The sequence below is a fragment of the Lutra lutra genome, chromosome 10, assembly GCF_902655055.1.
Source record: "Lutra lutra chromosome 10, mLutLut1.2, whole genome shotgun sequence".
Taxonomy (NCBI): domain Eukaryota; kingdom Metazoa; phylum Chordata; class Mammalia; order Carnivora; family Mustelidae; genus Lutra; species Lutra lutra.
In genome coordinates, this window is record NC_062287.1 from 83,719,891 (window position 1) to 83,738,830 (window position 18,940).

Sequence of the window (18,940 nt, forward strand, 5' to 3'; positions counted from 1 at the left end):
CGTAGGTCTGGGAGAAGCCAAGAATTTAAAAAGGACCCCAATCTTAGTTTGCTTTTTTTATAACTGGGTAAAGTGATAATACCCATGTGGTAGGATAAGGGTGAGGAGGAAATGAAATCATACAGCATTGTTTTGGGTACATGACAGTTACCCAATGAATCTAGACTTTTGCTGTCACTCTTCCCTTTGTCACTTTGCTCAGCACATATCCCCAGTCAGGAAGCTAAATTGGGGTCCCAATCAGGACTCTACTATATGTGTACTAGATGCAAATATTTAAAAAATTAGAAGATTTCTGGATTCTCTTTAAGCCCCAAGAGATCTGGCAACATTAAGCTTGCCACAGTGTCCACTGGCTGTCCTTGGATGTTTCTACCTGTTGAAACCAGTCTCTACTCACTCCACTCCACATGTTGATTTCTTCTTTTTTGTCCCCAGTGGGCATCTGGGTTCATAGATTCTTGCTGCAGGATTTAATTCGGCCTCTCTATCCAGAGTTTCAGAAGAACTAAGAGGCTATCCCTCTCATGGTGTTATTCCGGCTATGGTAGATCAATTAACCAGCTGTCTGTGGGCAGAGCCACGCCCCCCTCTTCACATCACAGCTCCTTCTGAACCTGAAAAATAATGGACAGAAGAGTTTGTCTTTATAACTCTTATGATATAGTGGCATAATTTGGGATGAGTTCCAAGGGGGCATGTTATGAAAGTCTACTGAAATAGTTTGCCAGGGAACCTAACCCAAGCTGAGATGTTGTCTAACAGAATCAAAGCAGGGTTTAAAGTCAGCTGCTGCCTTTATTACACACTTAAAACTTGGCAGAGGAAGTTCTTTGGGTTGGGACCACATGAAAGAAATCCGGGCAAGTGAAGGGTGGTTGAAGAGAACAGATGGACTTGGACATCTTACACCATGGTAGTAATGCTCTGACTTCCAAAGATACCTGCTTGGATGCTCTGAAAGTTATCATCATCTTTGTATCTTTTTTTTTTCTTCTCTAGCTACGGGTTGTCACACATGAAAAAAAAATGAGGCAAGAAAGGGCTTTATACAAAGGTATTGAGGCCACATTTGTCAAACCCAGAATCCCACACAGATTTGGGAACTATGTTTCAAGCTGAGCTCAAAACTTTCAACTCTCAAAAGTGCTACTTACCCCAAGTAAAAGGCAATTTTCCAGCTGAAAGAAAGGCAGTTCTGCAAGGTTCAAGAAAAAAGGTCAGAAGACTCCTTGTACATCAATCAGCTCCTGGAAAACAACATGTCAATGAGTTAAGTGAACACGAATCAGGCACATATGGATTGAATTTCCCTTGAAATACTCCTGGGGTCCAAGTTTAAGGGGTGGAGTGGAGAAGGGGTGAAAAGTCTTAGGAAAATCTAATGTATTCTTCTATAGACCCCAAACATTTGAAAATGCTTCCAAGATGTTGACTGGCCGGGCCACAAGTCTCGCTGGCCCGAATCAAAGCTGAGGCTAGCTGACCTTTGTTTCTGGAGATGAGAACGTATCTAAGGCCTAAACGATAGCCCAGGACTTTGCTGCCTTGGTTTCAACTTCATTTCATGGCATGGAGATAGGGTGATCTGGTAGAGGGTGGCTTTAAAGTTCCAGGGAAGGGGAATAGATTTATTTCAGAGAAAAAATGAACTGTAAGAAGCATTGAAGTTTACCAGTCATTACTGCCAGTCGCCCATGTTTCTAAGTAAGTAAACCAACCCTTCTACGCTTTCTTCCCTCCTGGAATCACCAGAAAAATAAGTGGGAATTAATATAGATGTGGGGGAGAAAAGCAAGTGCAAGGGAATTTTCCCAAGACCATTCCACATGGAAGTGTGTAGCATCGTGGAAATATGCTTTATAAATAGACGATCTCATAAAATCTTAAGAAAGAGAACAATGCTGCATTGAAATCTGTTCTAGCCCCGGGTGTTAAACAGTAAATGCAATGGGTAAATAGCATTTGGATTTTACATCCCACATAGGGTTCATATACGTGGACGCTATTTAAATCAGATTTTATGTGAAATTGTAAGAATTCACTGTTGACAATAAGCTAGTTCTGTCATAACCACATGGGACCCAACATTGATTAGTACCACACCCTTTTCCAGAAAGCTTCCTAGAAAACTTAAATTGGGAATCATACATTTAAAACCCTTTAAAAAGAAACCTGTTGAGAAAAACTATGGTTCACTTTTTGATTTCTAGGGCATTTTGTAGTTGAACTACAATCTCTCTTAAGGAAAAGTATCAAACTAGAAACTTCTTGAGAGGCAGAAGGAACCATTATGGACTTTTTCTCCTTTTTCTTCTTTTTTTTCTTTTTATTTTTTAAAGGCAGGAGGTAATCAGAGATAAATCTTAAATTTTTTTTAAACAAATGATACACTGTCAAGAGAAAATTTTTTCACAATTGTCAAATTGTGTAGACAGTGTTCAAGTTGCTCATTCATTATCAGGAGCACCACCAAGTTGAAAACATACTTTTTCTGGTCTGCAGTTGATTGATGTACATTACTCATATCAGACTAATGGCACTTTATTTTCCACCAGTAGCAAGTAATGAGTGACCTTGAGTGCATATTGTTTTCCTGCAAGGGTTTGTTGCTCTGCTTCCTTCATAAGCACCCCAAGGAAACAAGGCCCATGTATTGGTGTTTTGCAGCAAACCTCATTTCTTTCATGGCTTTCTGTAAAAGAATTTGATACAGGGATAGAAGCTAACCTCAGTGAGTAAATGAAATATTGATCCATCCTACTCTGGCCTTGCCTTCACCTTGTCCCAGGGCGGTGAGTTACTGACTTTTCCGTTTTGGCTGTAATAGGAATTATTACAACAGGCCTGTGCAAGTAATTACTTGGCATGGTAAAAAAGGAGACTCCATCATATATTTCTGTAGAGACGTTAGTTTCCATCAGCCCAGCAGTCTGCTTTTTTGGCTCTGTCTTTCCTACTCTTGATTCAATTCTTTTAACCATCATTAATCACACTCCTTGTCAGCAGAAGTTTATCAAAAGTATTAAGTGAGCAAGGTTGCCTGGCCTCCTTAAAAAAAAATCAGCCAACACGGGGCAGTAAATTTCAAAATATGGAAGGTTGGTTCCGTGATATATATGAGTGTCTCTTCAGCTAGAATGAGCCGTTTGTTTTAGTGATAGATATTGTAGTTTGAGCTGTGATAGAATCCTTCTCAAGTTTATGTGTCGTGGGCTATCGTTTATGAGGGACCATGTGTTTCTAAATGGTGAAGGTCATGGCTGATGGCAAAAGTAAAAGCAGTGGTGATTCATTAAAAATAGTTAATAGGGCCTGCGGCTGACAGGGATAAATAGGAACATGTGGCTTGCCAAGCCACCAGCGCCTAAATTGACATTGTGCTTTTTGGTCCCAACTCGCTACTTCCAATCGCCAGACAGACAGTAGGCAAAGCCGCCTCTTGTTAACGACAGATGCGGAAAAACTTTTTGGAAACGCAACTGCCGATGATCCGTGGAAGCTCATTTCCCTTCACTTTGGCGTGGCTAATATTCATTTTTAAATGGGTCCTGATTTTTTTTACTGACCGCAAATATGTTCATCCTATGAAATTCGAATACCTTAGAAACGCGTGATGTAGAAAATGAAAAATTCCCTGTTCTATCTGAAATGTTTAATTTCTTTAAAAAATGATGTGAGACGAAACAGGCCATACTGCTGGGATCTGATCAAACTGAGCAATGGTTCCATGAGCGTTCTTACTTTAGTTTGTATTCTTTCTCTGTCTGCTTGAAATAGTCACAACTAAATTTCTTTCCATTTCACGACTCATTGAAGCCCCGACCCTGAATCCCACCTTCCAGAGAGAATCCGATTTATCGGTCTGTGTGTATCCCTCCACATATGTGTGGTAAAGTAAAATGTATATATGCTTATATGTATATTTAAAGACAAAATAATATATTCAATATCATTATTGAATAGATGTAACATATGTTTAAGTATTAGGTTATGTTATAATACAGGTTCACAACTTGATTGAACAAAATTCTAATGTTTAAATGTGAGTCTTTGATTAAACTCATGGACTCATTTGTTCATTCAGGAAGTATGACGAATATTACCCTAATAGCAAAATACATGCAAAACCTGAAGGAAGCAGAGGGTTAGAAGTCTACTTCCAGTTTGCTTTCGGCAAATGCCTTTGCTCCTGGTCCTAATACAACATCCATTCTCGTTGCAAAACTTCCTGCCTAATTTGGAGCCTCCTAAGAACTAAAAAACAAAAAGGATTTTGCTGATTAAGATCAATAGAATTTGACGATCCATTTCAGAAGTGTAAATCAAAAAAAGAACGTGTGGAAGTGGATGCAGCCAGCCCTTAGGCATTTTCCAAATGAGTAAGTATGGATTTTCTATACACTCCTTCTAATGAAGAAGGTTTTAAACACAAGATTGTTTGGGGATTTGTTGGGGTTTTGTTATTTGGGTGTTTTTTGTTTTTGTTTTTTCCCTTTCTCAGTGAAAAACGGTACTGTGGCTTGAAATAATACTGGGAGATAAACACCTTCACTTTTCACTTTAGATTGCCTCTTTTCCCTAGAAAAACAACGTCCAGGATAGTTAGAGTGATTGCTGCCTCCAATGGGAAAGGGTAATAACTAAAAGGCATCAGGGGATCGGTTCCTGAATTTCAGAGCATAACACAAAACCAAAAACAAATAAACAAACCCAACATTTTATGTAAGGATATAAGATAAAAGGAAAAAAATAAGTAGGAAAAAAAAAAAGGCAATGAAGAAGGTGAGCCCCCATCTACTCACCCCCTCCCCAGCAACTAGAGCCTTGGTCCACCCTGACTTCAGAATCCCTCTGGGCAACTCCAGGCTGTTCTGCCCACATTTGCTGTCTGGAGAGCAGTCCTGCCCAGAGATACCCATCTCACAGAACAAACCATCCCTTCCCATGATTTGAAAAGGTGCAGGTCACCCCTCAGCGCACAGAGGTTGGGGTATTGCAAACCAAGTCCTCAACCTAAACTTGAGTTTTTTACTTTGTTGACAGTTAGGTTGTGGGGTGAGAGTCATTAAAACAAAACTTCTGGGCAGCAGCAGTGCATTCGGTCGAAACGTTCAGGGAGAGGATAGAACTGTATCGCAAATGAACGTGTTTACGGGGTGCGGGGGAGGGGAAAGCACTTAGCATCAAATCAGCTAGAGAGGACAGGGGAAATGTGTTGTGCTTTATTCAAGGCCAAATGGCTGTGGACGCGGAGGATGTTTTGGATACCATCATCCTGAAGAAGACGTTCACAGTGTTTACAAATTGACTTTTTATGGAGAAACTAAGACTATTTCTAACCTATTGCACTGATATTATATTTAGTTAATATTTTATGAAAGAAAAGTCCTCCCATTAGAGGTAGCGAATTGCTTTATAATTATAGTACTTCACAGAACAGACTGTCTGCTTCATTTTATGGCAAAAGCACAAAACACAGCCGCCTTTCCCACATAACTTCTTTTCAGGGTCCTTGTGGTAAGTGACTTCCCTCTTATGCTTTTTTTTTTTTTCTTTCTTCATTTCAAATATTAGTTTAATTCGAACAGAAAATCACGTTGCCTACTTGGTGTGGGTTAATGAAATATTGATGTAGAGATTTCACTGAAGCGGGGTGGGAGCACACTGGGGAACAGAGGTGAACAAAGATACTTTCTTCATCTTTCGAACTCTGGTCTGACTTCGTGCCACTATGATGATGACTACAAGCCATTAAACATGACGGCTCTTTGAGAGTCATGGCTGTAATGAATTGGTGGGCCGAACAGCATAAAAATTTCATCAGAGAGTGTAGACTGAATGGGAATGGAGACTGGGCTGGTTTCTGTTCCACCACCTTCTTTTTCTGCTTCTTTCCGCAATCTTCAAGAAGTAACAGAGCTAAGCTCCTAGCAGACAAGGAACATGCTGTATTTATTTTTGTATTCCACAGAACATCACATGGTTGGCGCTAAATAAATGTTGCCATGAAAATGCCTTCCTTTGATTGAAATGTGCTGTGTACCAGAAGCTGTTAGTGCCCTGACGTATCTTGCTGGCAATCCTCATTCCTGTGCACACCAATGGAGTCTTACTGCAGGCGCCTCTGTCTACCTAGAGGCTTTCTCTGGCCCCCGGAGCACACTCCACCTTCAGCTGGGGTTGACTTGGGGAATTAGCACCCCAAGAAGCAACTCATAACCAGTGATGGATGGGAGTTAGTGAACGAATGCTCCTGCTCCTCCGCAGATCGGACAACTGAAAGGTGTCTTCTAGAGACTTCCAGTCACCTGAACAGCCAGTACCCTGAACTCCAGTTACCCGCACAGCCGTCTGCTCATGAACATTCCCTGTGGTCGCTTTCTTTCCTTTTGTTTCACTTCCTCCTGCCCCTACCGGTGCTTCCAGGGATCACTCTCCAATAAACAAGTAGGAGCACTCAAATGCTTATCTCAAGTCATGCTTCTGTGAAAGCCAAGCTGATACATGCTGCTCTTCCAGGATATCAGGATAATCGGTTGATTAGAGTGGATGGCGAGTCTTCTGTGTGCCTAACCTCGTGCCAGGTACTAGGAAGCTCTCATGAGGTCACTTAAGAGGTTTACCCTTACCCTGCTCAGAAATCTTATGCAATTAGCTTGCAAGCTAAGACATACACATTTAAAAACAATGAGTGGACCAGACACCCTTACACAGGGCTACAATAAAGTCCAAAGTGCGTTTTACAGATAACTGGGGACAAGGGCAGTGGAGCGAGATTCTACATGTGCAGTGTGGTTGCAAGTCAGAAAAAGGTTGTTGGACTTGGGGGGGAGGCAGTCTGGAACTGAGGTTGTACAAGACTCAGGGGATGCTGCTTTTCCTGCACAGGCAGGTTACGCCCCCAAGGATGGTGTTCTGCTTGCAGTTGGGGCCCAATAAATGCTGTGTGGATCAAGAAAGGTGCAGGCAAACAAAACTCGGATAAGCTCCTAAACTTTTTCGGGTTGTATTATATAAATGCAAAAGTACAATCAGCTCTTACATGCTGGGATTTTATTTTAAGTATTCGCCTTCCCACTTTTCTCCTCTTTCTCTACTCCACCTACATCATCATCTTGTCTCTCTCCCTCAGAAGATCTGCCATCCCATAGTTGGGGACCATAGGCAAGTTATTTAATCTCTTTAATTTCAGGTTCCTGATCTGTAAAATGTCCAAAGATGGACTGTGACTCTGAGGTATGGTTTATTTGATCAGAAAAAATAGAATCCGAACCTCACTCTGTTGTCTTGTCCTCAACTCTACCCTGTAGACTTTTATTGCTGAACTCCAAAAACACTGGAGTTTGCCATTGCTGGATTAGACGACATACACAATTCTTTTTAACTCTAATGAATCATATTGAAACAAGCAAAAGGTTTGGACCTATGATTGTGTGGCCTTGAACAAGTCCCTTAATCTCTCTGAGACTCAACTTCTATTTTCAAAAAATGAGGCCGTTGCTTTTATACTAGAGATAATTATGTGAGGCGTGTGGCTCATGAACGCTCGGAAAATCGTACATTTTTCCATTAACTATATTGAGCTAGAATTTACATAAAATAAGAAGCATACATTTTAAGGACACAGTCTGATGAGTTTTGAAACATGTGTACACCCATGTGACCACTCCTGTCAACATATGGAACATCTTTATCACCTCAGAATGTTCTCTAGTGCCTCTCTGCAGTCAATCCATCCCTTCACCTCTGGCTCCAAGGAAGCACTGATCTGCTTTCTGTCACTATAGATTAGATGTGTCTTTTTCTAGAGTTTTATATAAATAGAATCATAGAGCATGTGCTCTTTTGTGTCTGACTTCTTCTGCTCACTGTAACATTTCTGTGAGTCATTCCTGGTTTTATGTGTATCGGTGATTTGTTTCTTTTTAATCTTATTTTACTAACCTAGACAAAAACGGTCTTTCTTTCTAGGGGGCTTTGGGAATTACCATATTTTGCAGATATAACTGTGAATGATGGATGAATTATGAATGGATTTAAAAGATACCTAAGATAATAACAGTAAGTCTTTTTCTAAGAAGTATATCAATAATAATAATAGTTGATATTTATTAAGTACTTATTTTGTAACAGGTACAGAATAGAAAATAGGGGATGGATTAGCTATCTTTTGCTGTGTAACAAAGTACCCCAAACTTAGTGGCTTTAAATAGTAAACATTTAGTGTCTCAAAGTTTCGATGGGTCAGGGACTCAGAACTTGCTTAGGTTGATGATTCTGGCTCAAGATCTCTTATGAGTTGTAATTAAGATATTGGCTAGAGGGGCCATCATCTAAAGGCTTGACCAGGTCTGGAGTATCAGCTTCTCAGATGGTTTGCTTATGTGGCTAGCAAATTGGTGTCAGCTGTTGGTGGGTACCCTTAGTTCCTCCCTATGTGAACCTCTCTGAAGGGCTGCTCGGGTGTCTTCTCAACGTGGATTACTTTGCCCGGAATGAGTCATCTCAGAGAGAGCAAAGGATAAGCTGCAATGTCTTATATGACCTAGCCTCAAAAATTGCATGCTGTCATTTCCCCATACACCACTGGTTGCACAAATCAATCCTATGCAGTGTGGGAGGGGACAGTTATGTCCCTAAAAAAGATATGTTGAAGTACCTATGATTGACCTTATTTGGAAATAAGGTCTTTGTAGATGTAATCAAAACAAGATCAGTTGTACTAGATTTGGTAGGCCTTAAACTCAATGGCTAATGCCCTTATAAGAAGAGCGAGATTTGAAGACAGAAAAACACCAGGGAAGAAGACTATGTGAAGACAGAGATTTCTGTGGGGCATCTACAAGCCAAGGGGCACAAAATATCATTGGCAACCACCTGAAGCTAGAGGAGGCAAGGAAGGATTCCTTGCTAGACACTTTAGAGGGAGCATGGCCCGGCCAGCACCTTGATTTTGCATTTATTTCTACCTTCCAGAACTGTGAGAGCATATATTCCTAATATTTTAAAGCCACCCAATTTTTTAAAATTATTTTTGAAAAATTTCTTCTCAGTGTAACAGAATTCATTGTTTATGCACCACACCCAGCACTCCATGCAATACGTGCCCTCCATCATACCCACCACCAGGCTCACCCAACCTCCCACCCCCCGCCCCTTCAAAAACCTCAGATTGTTTTTCAGAGTCCATAGTCTCTTATGGTTCGTCTCCCCCTCCAATTTCCCTCAACCTCCTTCTCTTCTTCATCTTCCCATGTCCTCTGTGTTATTTCTTATGCTCCACAAATAAGTGAAAGCATATGATAATTGACTCTCTCTGCTTGATTTATTTCACTCAGTATAATCTCTTCCAGTCCCATCCATGTTGATAGAAAAGTTGGGTATTCATCCTTTCTGATGCCACCCAATTTTTGGTAATTTGTTATGGCAGTCCTAGGATACTAACGTGTGGACTAAATAATGGCAAGAATACCAGGATGTAGGGATTATTGGGGGCTATTTTGGAGGGTGGCGACAATTTGGACAGTATGGTTAGGGAATGTGATAAAATTTAGACTGATACCTGGAGAATGAGAAAGTAGGAGGAGAACATTTCAGGCAGAGGAAGCACCTTGTGAAGATCTAAGCAGAAGAAGAGTTTGGTGTGTTTGAGGAATGGAGAAGAGGCCCATCTTGATTGCTCCCTCTTGGTTAAAGGAGAGAGACACATAAAATAGGCTGGAAAAACGAGCAGAGGCCAGATGACTCTGGGTTCACAGACCACTGGAGGGAGTTTGGATATTACACAAATGGAATAGGAAGTGACATGCTTTTGATTTTAGAGAATGACTGGCTGCCATGTAGATAATAGACTGAAGAGAGACAAGAGTGAAATGAGAAGACCACCTAGGAAATACTGGAGAAATCTAAGCCAAAGTCCAAGAAGTTGGTTGAGGGTGAGGAATGAAGATGAGGGGAAGTGGATAGATCATTAGAAATAGAGATTGATGCTCAAAATACAGGATTTACTCATTAGACGTGGAGGACAGGGATAAGGATAAGGAAAAATAATCAAGGATAATGTCTACTGAATTCAGAATATTCATTTTCAAGTAACTGAAAACCCCATTAATTTTAAATATGAGCTTTGTCAATTAGGAAATCTTCAAACTTAGAGTTCTTCGTCAATCCTTATTACCTATAGGAAAAAATCTACACTCTGTAGCGTGGTAAAAGACCAAGCTCAATCAGTCCTTTGCTTAAATGGCCAGCCTCATCTCTTCATCTACATTCAGTCATTCTGAGCTGTTCATCATTCCAGGAACATGACAGGGCTACAAAACACATTCCATTCCCTCTGCCTGGAACATCCTTCCAGCTCACATCCATGAAGCTGTCCATATCAGTATGGTGTTTTGACACCCTCTTACTTTGCTCCTATACCATCCTGCATACTTTTCTTTTTTTTCTTACTCACCTATATGTTAATTATCTATCCTGCCATATGGTATATGTCTGTATGTCCCTTTAACAAGGAGCCTTCTGAGACCAAAACAACCAATCAAATTCTTATTTTATATTCGTATTTGCTTTTAGCACTATCTCTGGCACATTGTAGAGACTCAATTAATGTTTCTCAAATGATAACAGAGGTCAGGGAAGGATATATGACAGTTATTGTTAGATAGAATTATTTCTGATGAGTATTGAGATGCCACATTTTCTCCCTAAATTAGAATCAAAGAACCCTAAAACCCAGCAGAAAAGGTAAAAATGTGATTCATACATTTGCTAAATTTTCACTTGACAAATACTTACTGAACACCAATTATGTGTCTATCATGGTTTTATGGGACCATAGCAGGAAATAAGACCAAAAAGTGCTGAATTCTCATAGATATTAAATTCTTTTGAGAAGAGATGAAAAATAATCAGATATATAGATAGAGAAGTTGAAGAAGGTAACTTCAGATGGTAATAAGGCCTGTGAAGAATAAAACAAAAGTGAGATGCTGGGACTGTGTGGCAGGCTCTGACAGGTGAGTAGAGGAGTAGAGAAAAATTCTTCAACCAGCATGTGACAATCTGGGAGATAAATTTTCCAGTGAAGCAGACCCTGACTGCAAAGGCCCAGTGTGGGACCAGCATAGTGTGTTTCAAGGGGAAAAAAAAAAAAAAAAAAAAGCCAGTTATAGACACTAAGTTCTATTTCCAAATGCCATGGTAGGCTTTATATTCAGGAAAATCAAAACAAAGAAAATTGTTATTATACTTTGAAACAAATTCAAAATTTCATTAACATTATATAACATCTATATTTATCTATAACCTACTTTACCACCTATCTGTCACCTACTCCTCTTCCTTATTATCTTTCATTGCCCTTTAATTTGTTTTTTATTTTTTTTTAATTTAAGGGCTTTATAGTATACTTGTCTGGATGTAACTATAGTTTAATCAACTCTCCATGATAGACATAGATGAAGTTCTAATTCTAAATATTTTGTACATACGTGATTATTTTTCTTGTGAAAACTATGCCAAGAGACACTGCTGAGTCAAAGTTTAATCCACATGACCGATTTGCCCTTCAGAAAGTTTATAACAGTTTTCTGCCCCTCCCAGCTGTGCACAGATGAATGGACTTCTTTAGTGGCTATAATGGAGGTTATAATGCCCGATTAGAGTTAGCTTGCTTTGTATCATATGGACAAAAGGAGAATTATACAAGTGAGTCAAGCAAAGCCACAAATGTGATTGGGGCTGCCATCATGTTGCCTCCATAGGCAACCTTCCATTAGCAGTTATTTCTATAATCACTGGAGCTGTAGGCGCAGCCCTGAGCCATTTGAAGTAGCTCAAAATCAACAAAGCATTCTCAGTAGGCAGAATGAGAGGAATCCCATCTAATGGCATGCCTGCATGACTGTTTTCTGATCCAACTATTATTATTATTATTTTTTTAAAGCATCTTACCTTGACAAGGTCCAAGAGCTCCTAAGCTTTGCCAAACTGATCACCAATAGTATCACGAATGGCCAATTTCTACCCAAAACATCACTGGGAGTTCAGAGAAGCAGCCATTGCTAAATCTATTAGTTTCTGCTTTTTAGCGACTTTCTCCACAAAGCATTGGAGAATTCCCTGCCCTTGCCTAAAACAAAAGGCAACACATGAAAACTGATTGTTTGAATTGGAAAAAAGGTAATATAAATGCATCGTTCCTAAAAGTCTTAAAAATTAACATTCGAGTCATTTAAATTCTTTCTTGCAATCATAGAGATTTACAACTAGGAGAGTTTGGGAATATCATCTTATGATTTCTTACCTTTGAAGAAGTGAAAGCCCACTTTCATGTAAAAATTATTTTGGGGAATCCTGATTTGATAGTAATAAGTCTTTCAGTTTTTTGCTTGAGAACATATATCATGACAAAGAGTCTCTGAATTCAAAACTAATTTTTAAGTTTATTTTAATATTCCAGAAACCAATCTGCATACCACTAAAACAGAAGCACGTATATAAGAAAAACAGGACTTATTCAGCCTCCAACAGTGCATGGATCACTTGCACTGAACTACAAGGCCATTTCTCGGCCCTTCTCCACCTGAGGAGTTTGTGAACCACAGATCAGGAATTATTGAGCTCGTAACTTTACCAACGAGGGAACTGAAGTGCATGAAATTCTCGTGAATTATCCAGATCACAGTTAGAAAGGAGTTAGAAGCAGAACTGGAATGTCTGAGTTTTCCCCTAAGCTCTTATCTTGACCTGAGCCGGAACCACAGCTAAACCGTATATCACCAGTGTGATCCTAGGTGGGTCAATGAACTTCATTGTCTATTACCTTCACACCTGAAATGAATTGTCAGTTGTATGGTTCATGTGGAGGCTCCCTCTGAAAGCACAACGCCTGAAGCAGAAAACAAGGGCTCTGTGCATAGACTATTGATGGTGATGATGATGATGATGATGATGATGATGATGATGTTGATTATTTCTATTTCCACAATATCTCTGCTTCAGCCTTTGTGACAAGTTAAAGAGCTCCAAACCTTCTTTACAATTTCCCTGCCAGGACTCTCTGTTTATCAATTCTTTAATTACCGGATGCGACCCCATGTAATTCAAGGCTGCAGAGATGCCTTTTAATTTCGGGAGAAGGGGGGAGCGGTTCCTTCTCTGTAACTTACAAACTAACCTTGCCTCTTGGGTATTTACATAAGAACACAAATTTATTTGTCAAGAAACTGTGGGGATAAATTGCCTTTAACTCTTCTACAATTCTGTGCATATATTTCTATCCTTTGCATCTACCCCTGAAGAATGGTACTCCGTTTTGAAAAAGTGCAACTTTGTATGTCTTGACTTGTAAGATCATGAACTCTGCTGGAAAAAATGGTTATTATTTCTGCTATGAAAATTGGTTACTGGCTGGATTTTCATTTAAATACATTGTTAAAGTAAAACAAACAACCAAAACATAAAACAGCAACATCCTCATTTCTCAACACTTCCATTAGTGTGTGGAGAAATTCAGAGATCTTCTTTTTTTCCTCTCCTAACTTTTTTGCTCTTAGGATTGTTAGAACTACAGTCCAATGAAAATGTTATCCTAAGACAAATTATAGTAGGAGCTAAGAATTTTATTATATTTTGCAAAGGGCTATCAGAGTTTATTTCAGATTGCTCTTCTATATTCACAGATGACAATACATTTGGTGCTTTTCTCCTTGGACCACACATGTGTATCACAAATTATCATATATATCGGAGGTGCTTATTCAAGACAGAAATAGGCATTAAAAAAAGAAGTTTTCACGATTCCTACAAGGTAAATCTTAAATGAAACTGACACCAGTCACCTTGGCTAAAAGCTTGCTGAGTCCCTTATAATAAAAATTGTTTGCCAAGAGAGGACATGATGAGCTCCACAGTGAGAGGGTCAAAACCTAAATTAACTTAAAAATGGAAAGAGAGGAAAGAGTGTGAGCCAGTGAAGAAAAACATCCCAGCTGTGCATTTACAAGAAAAAGACTGTGTCTTGACTCAAACATGGATGCTTTAATCTTGGACTTATCACTTAACCTCTTGGAACACTTTCCCTTATTTATAAAGTGGGAATAATGATAATCTCAGCCAGTTTTGCCTCTCAGGGAAAAGGGTTGGTAAACTATAAATGTTCACGAAATGGTGCAGTAAAGTTAAAGCTATTTAAAAGTCTCTCTTCATTTGTTTTCACGTGCCAAGGATGAAATTAATAAGACGTAAAAGGAGACTCAACTTTAATTCCTTATTTCCACACATGGTGAAATATGTATCATCTGAGAGAGAAATAAAACAATGCTTTTATTCTTGCATCAGGAAAACACAAAAATAAGATCTCTCTCTGCACACTGTGATCTAATCGTACTTTGCTGTATTTCATTTCCTTTAGAGTGGACGTTCTTATCTGACTGTCAGAGGTTAGGGTCACGATGTTGAAACTCTATATTCACTTTTATCTCCCACCTCTCTAACAATCTGCTTGATAAATCAGTACCAGGACTGCCTTATCTGCCCTCTAAAAAATTTTGCTGTTAATCACCAGGTAATTCAATTGAGACAGTAATTGCTTCTTAAAAATAACTGAATGTATACAGTTTCCTTTTTGATGTATAACTAATGATAAATTTTATCTGTTTGCATGTATCCCTCTGTGACCTTCTAGAAATTATCAGCAGCTTTAAAAACATTACTTTTTACATAAATTTTTAGCATAAATGAGGTAAGTCCGTGCCATAATCAAATATGCGTTATTTCTTAATTTTAAACTAATGATCAACATTTGAAAAAAGCCTTTCATAGGTGTGATCAGGCTGGAGATCAGACACGGTAAGAAATGTTCCTTTAACAAGAGTTTCAGTGTTTGAAAAAGAACTATCAGTTGTTCTTTTTAGGCAAATCTGAGGTTTTTCGTGTTCATCACTGTCATCCGTGACATTTATTCTTACTCTCTGGTTAGTATCTGAAGTCTCTGGTCCCTGGGCTATGCACCACTTCCCGAACTCTGTTTTAGAAGGAATCTAGTGGCTCTGTGCTCACCATAGAGCAGAATTGGGGATTGGAGGGTAAATCTTACAGATGAGTTCCACAGTAAGAAGCAGATACAGAGTGTTTTCTTAGTGATATTTGCATACACTTAGACTCTGCGCGGCTAGCCCGGCCTCCAGTGTAGTGTTGTGGCAGCCCCCGCGTGTTATAACCCAGCACACACGGCCAAAATCATCGCCATGTGATTTACCACTGAATCAGACCACACTTGCTTCTCTTAAGAAGAATGGTGTCTGTATGTAAAAACCATGAAGCGAGCACTGTTGGGCGCACTTGGTGGCTTATTCATTATTCTGTTTGGTGGACTGGCGGAGGTAGAAGAATAAAAAAGAGTTATTGTTCACATCTCCATGTGATTTGACTCAGGCATGTTTAAAGGGTAGCTTTTGTACCAGAGAGATGAAGATTTGATTTTGTGCTGCTCCTAAAGTAAATATTTATACTTTATTTGATCTAAATGAACATTGGACTCTCCTATTATTTTTTTTTTCTCCTGGTATTTTCTCTTCTCATTAAAATCTCTGATGCTGCTTTGTCATAGTTTCTACCCCGACTCTGGGTCTCATGCTCATTATATACTGGTTCTGAGTTTTGGGACAAAGGTCATTTAAAGAAGAGAAAATCATATTAAATAAAACCAGGGAAGAAAATTTGAATATGGCAACCACCACAAATCTGTTATAAACATAATGAGTTTTGACTACTTTTTCTCTGGAGAAAAATTCAAGACATCAAAGAACATTCTTTAAGTAGAAAATTGTTATTTCATAAAACATTGTCTTTTAACTTCTTACTGATCTCTCTTCTTTTGGAAATGTAAGTGATTGTTTAGTGACATACTGACTCTTGCTGAAGCTGCAAGCCAATTGCATATCTTTCTAAAATAGATTTACATCACAGAGGGATGGAGACCGGGATATGTAGAAGATATAAATAAAATTTTAAAATTCACTGGGAAAACAGAATAAAAGCCATTTCAACACAAAGTCAGTTATAAGTGACAAAGTGGAAAAAAAAAGAGGTGAGCTATATTTTTTACAGAGTCAAATATAAAAGTTGGACTGGAATAATGAGAAAGATGTAATGGTAAGATTGTAGCAATAAGGTATCACCGATTGCCATTTCTTTGAACATTTTCTGTGTCAGACACACACACTAACTACAGTCTTTATTTTACATACAGTTGCTCCTAGAGGTGAGCCAATTTGGATTATAATAACTCAACTTCTTGAGCCATTTCATTTCACTATAGCCTTTCCCAAACATGTCAGCTCTTTATGTCAGTTGCATGTACAAAGACTGACACGGATTCCATGAGCCCGCACAGTGTTGAGGGATGGGAGAGGAGCTATCATGACTTTTTTTTTTTTTTTTTTACTGTTCTGAAGTTCGAGCTCAGGGTATTCTCCCCCAGGGCACTCTGATTTACTGTCTCTGACAATTTCACCCATTCAGCATTACACATTGATTTCATCATTCTCACTATTTTCTTTTGTACTGTTACAGTTTTGTTTGTTGTTTTGTTCCTGTGTTAAAAATGAACTACAGAAACATTGTTATAAGTGGTTGTGTGAGGGTATGGTACATGAGAGCCATAGATGAATAAATGGCCAAATGATAAAATAATTACTGAAGGTGATGCCTTGTTATCTTACACAACGATAATCAATATTAACTAATGAAGAAATTATGTATTATTATGTGCTTTGGTGCTCTTTTGGCATAAATGGTGTTACAGTTCAGAAATATATAAAACAATTTTTTGAAATTAATAGGGTTTCCATTTTTATTTCTAATAATTAACACTTTAGGAAGTAACAGGAACAAACTCTGTATAAAAATATAATTATTCTCATTTTGCCATATGAGAAACTAAATTGCAAATAACTTTAATGATATGCCTAAGGTCATACATCTGGGTAAGTGGTAAATTTGGGGTACAAACAGTTCTGTCTGACTTCAAAAGTTGATGTTTTCAAATCCTGTCACCATAAGAACAATGCTTGTCTAACAACTTGCTTGCCAGATGAGAGTTTGTGAACCTCCTCTAACAAAAATGTCATGGTTTACAATAATTTTAGAAGTTGTCTTTGAGTCTTACCTTTGGGGGCTATTTATTAGGTCTACAAAATAATGTTCTGTACTTTACGGTTATCTTTGAACATAACTTGACCATCTATCTGTTGATAAGAGTTTTTGCAGACTGAAGTTTGCAAAACTCCTAACAGGACAAAGGCTTGGAACCAATGTTATTTTTTTCTTTTAAGAAAGAGAGAGCACATTGCAGGGGGAAAAGTGAGAGGGAGAGGGAGAATCTTAAGCAGGCTCTGTGCCTGTACCAGCACTGGGCATGGAGCTGACACAGGGCTCGATCTCACAACCCTGAGATCATGACCCAGTTGAAGTCAAGAGTTGGGTGTTGAACCAACTGAGCCACCCAGCTGCGACCCCCCACCCCCAATGCTTGCTATTTTTTAAAGAACATGATGCAGGCCCTAGGTGCTGAAAGAAGAGTCTCTAAAATGGCTTGAACCATGACAATATTATTGTCTCCCAAGTAAAAAGTCATCAGCCAGTGCTTTAAGTTCTGTATATCTGTTAAAAAAATAACTTGGGGGAGGACATCTGGATGGAGCAGTCAGTTAAATGTTTGACTCTTGATTTCAGTTAAGGTCATGATCTTGGAGTCATGAGATTGAGTCCTGCATAGGGTTCTGGACTGGGTGTGAAACCAGCTTGGGATTCTCTCTCTCCCTCTCCCTCTGACCCTTCCCTCCAAACCCTACTCATGCACTCACTCTCTCCCTCTAAATCATTATCATTCTTACGTTAATCACAGACTCAAGGATCTTAGCATTTAGAAGATTTTGTTTTGTTTTGTTTTTTAATTAACATATAATGTATTATTTGCCTGGGGGTACAGGTCTGTGAATGGTCAGGCTTACACACTTCACAGCACTCACCATATCACATACCCTCCCCAATGTCCATAACCCAACCACCCTCTCCATACCCCCTCCCCCCAGCAACCCTCAGTTTGTTTTGTGAGATTAAGAGTCTCTTATGGTTTATCTCCCTCCCCATCCCATCTTGTTTCATTTTTTTCTTCCTACCTCCCCAAACCACCCACTCTGCCTCTCAAATTCCTCATATCAGGGAGATATATGATAATTGTCTTTCTCTGATTGACTTATTTCACTCAGCATAATACCCTCTAGTTCCATCCAAGTCATTGCAAGTGGCAAGATTTCATTTCTTTGGGTGGCTGCATAGTATTCCATTGCATGTATATACCACATCTTCTTTATCCATTCATCTGTTGATGGACTTCTAGGTTTTTTTCCATAGTTTGGCTATTGTGGACATTGCTGCTATAAACATTGGGTACACATGCCCCTTCAGATCACTACATTTGTATCTTTAAGGTAAATACCCAGTAGTGTGATTGCTGGGTCATAGGGTAGCTCTGTTTTTCAACTTTCTGAGGAACTTCCATGCTGTTTTCCAGAGTGGCCGCACCAGCTTGCATTCCCACCAACTGTGTAGAAGTGTTCCCCTTTCTCCACATCCTCTCCAACATCTGTTGTTTCCTGACTTGTTAATTTTAGCCATTCTGACTGGTGTGAGGTGGTATCTCATTGTGGTTTTGATTTGTATTTCCCTGATGCCGAGTGATGTTGAGCACTTTTTCTTGTGTCTGTTGGCCATCTGTCTTCTGTGTTTATAGGTTTTTAAGAAAAGATAACACAAGGAGGTAAGAATTATAATTATAATATAACAGAATTATAATATATAATAATATAATATAATATAATATAATAATATATTATCAATTATAATTTTTCCAGATAATTTTTTTGAAGAG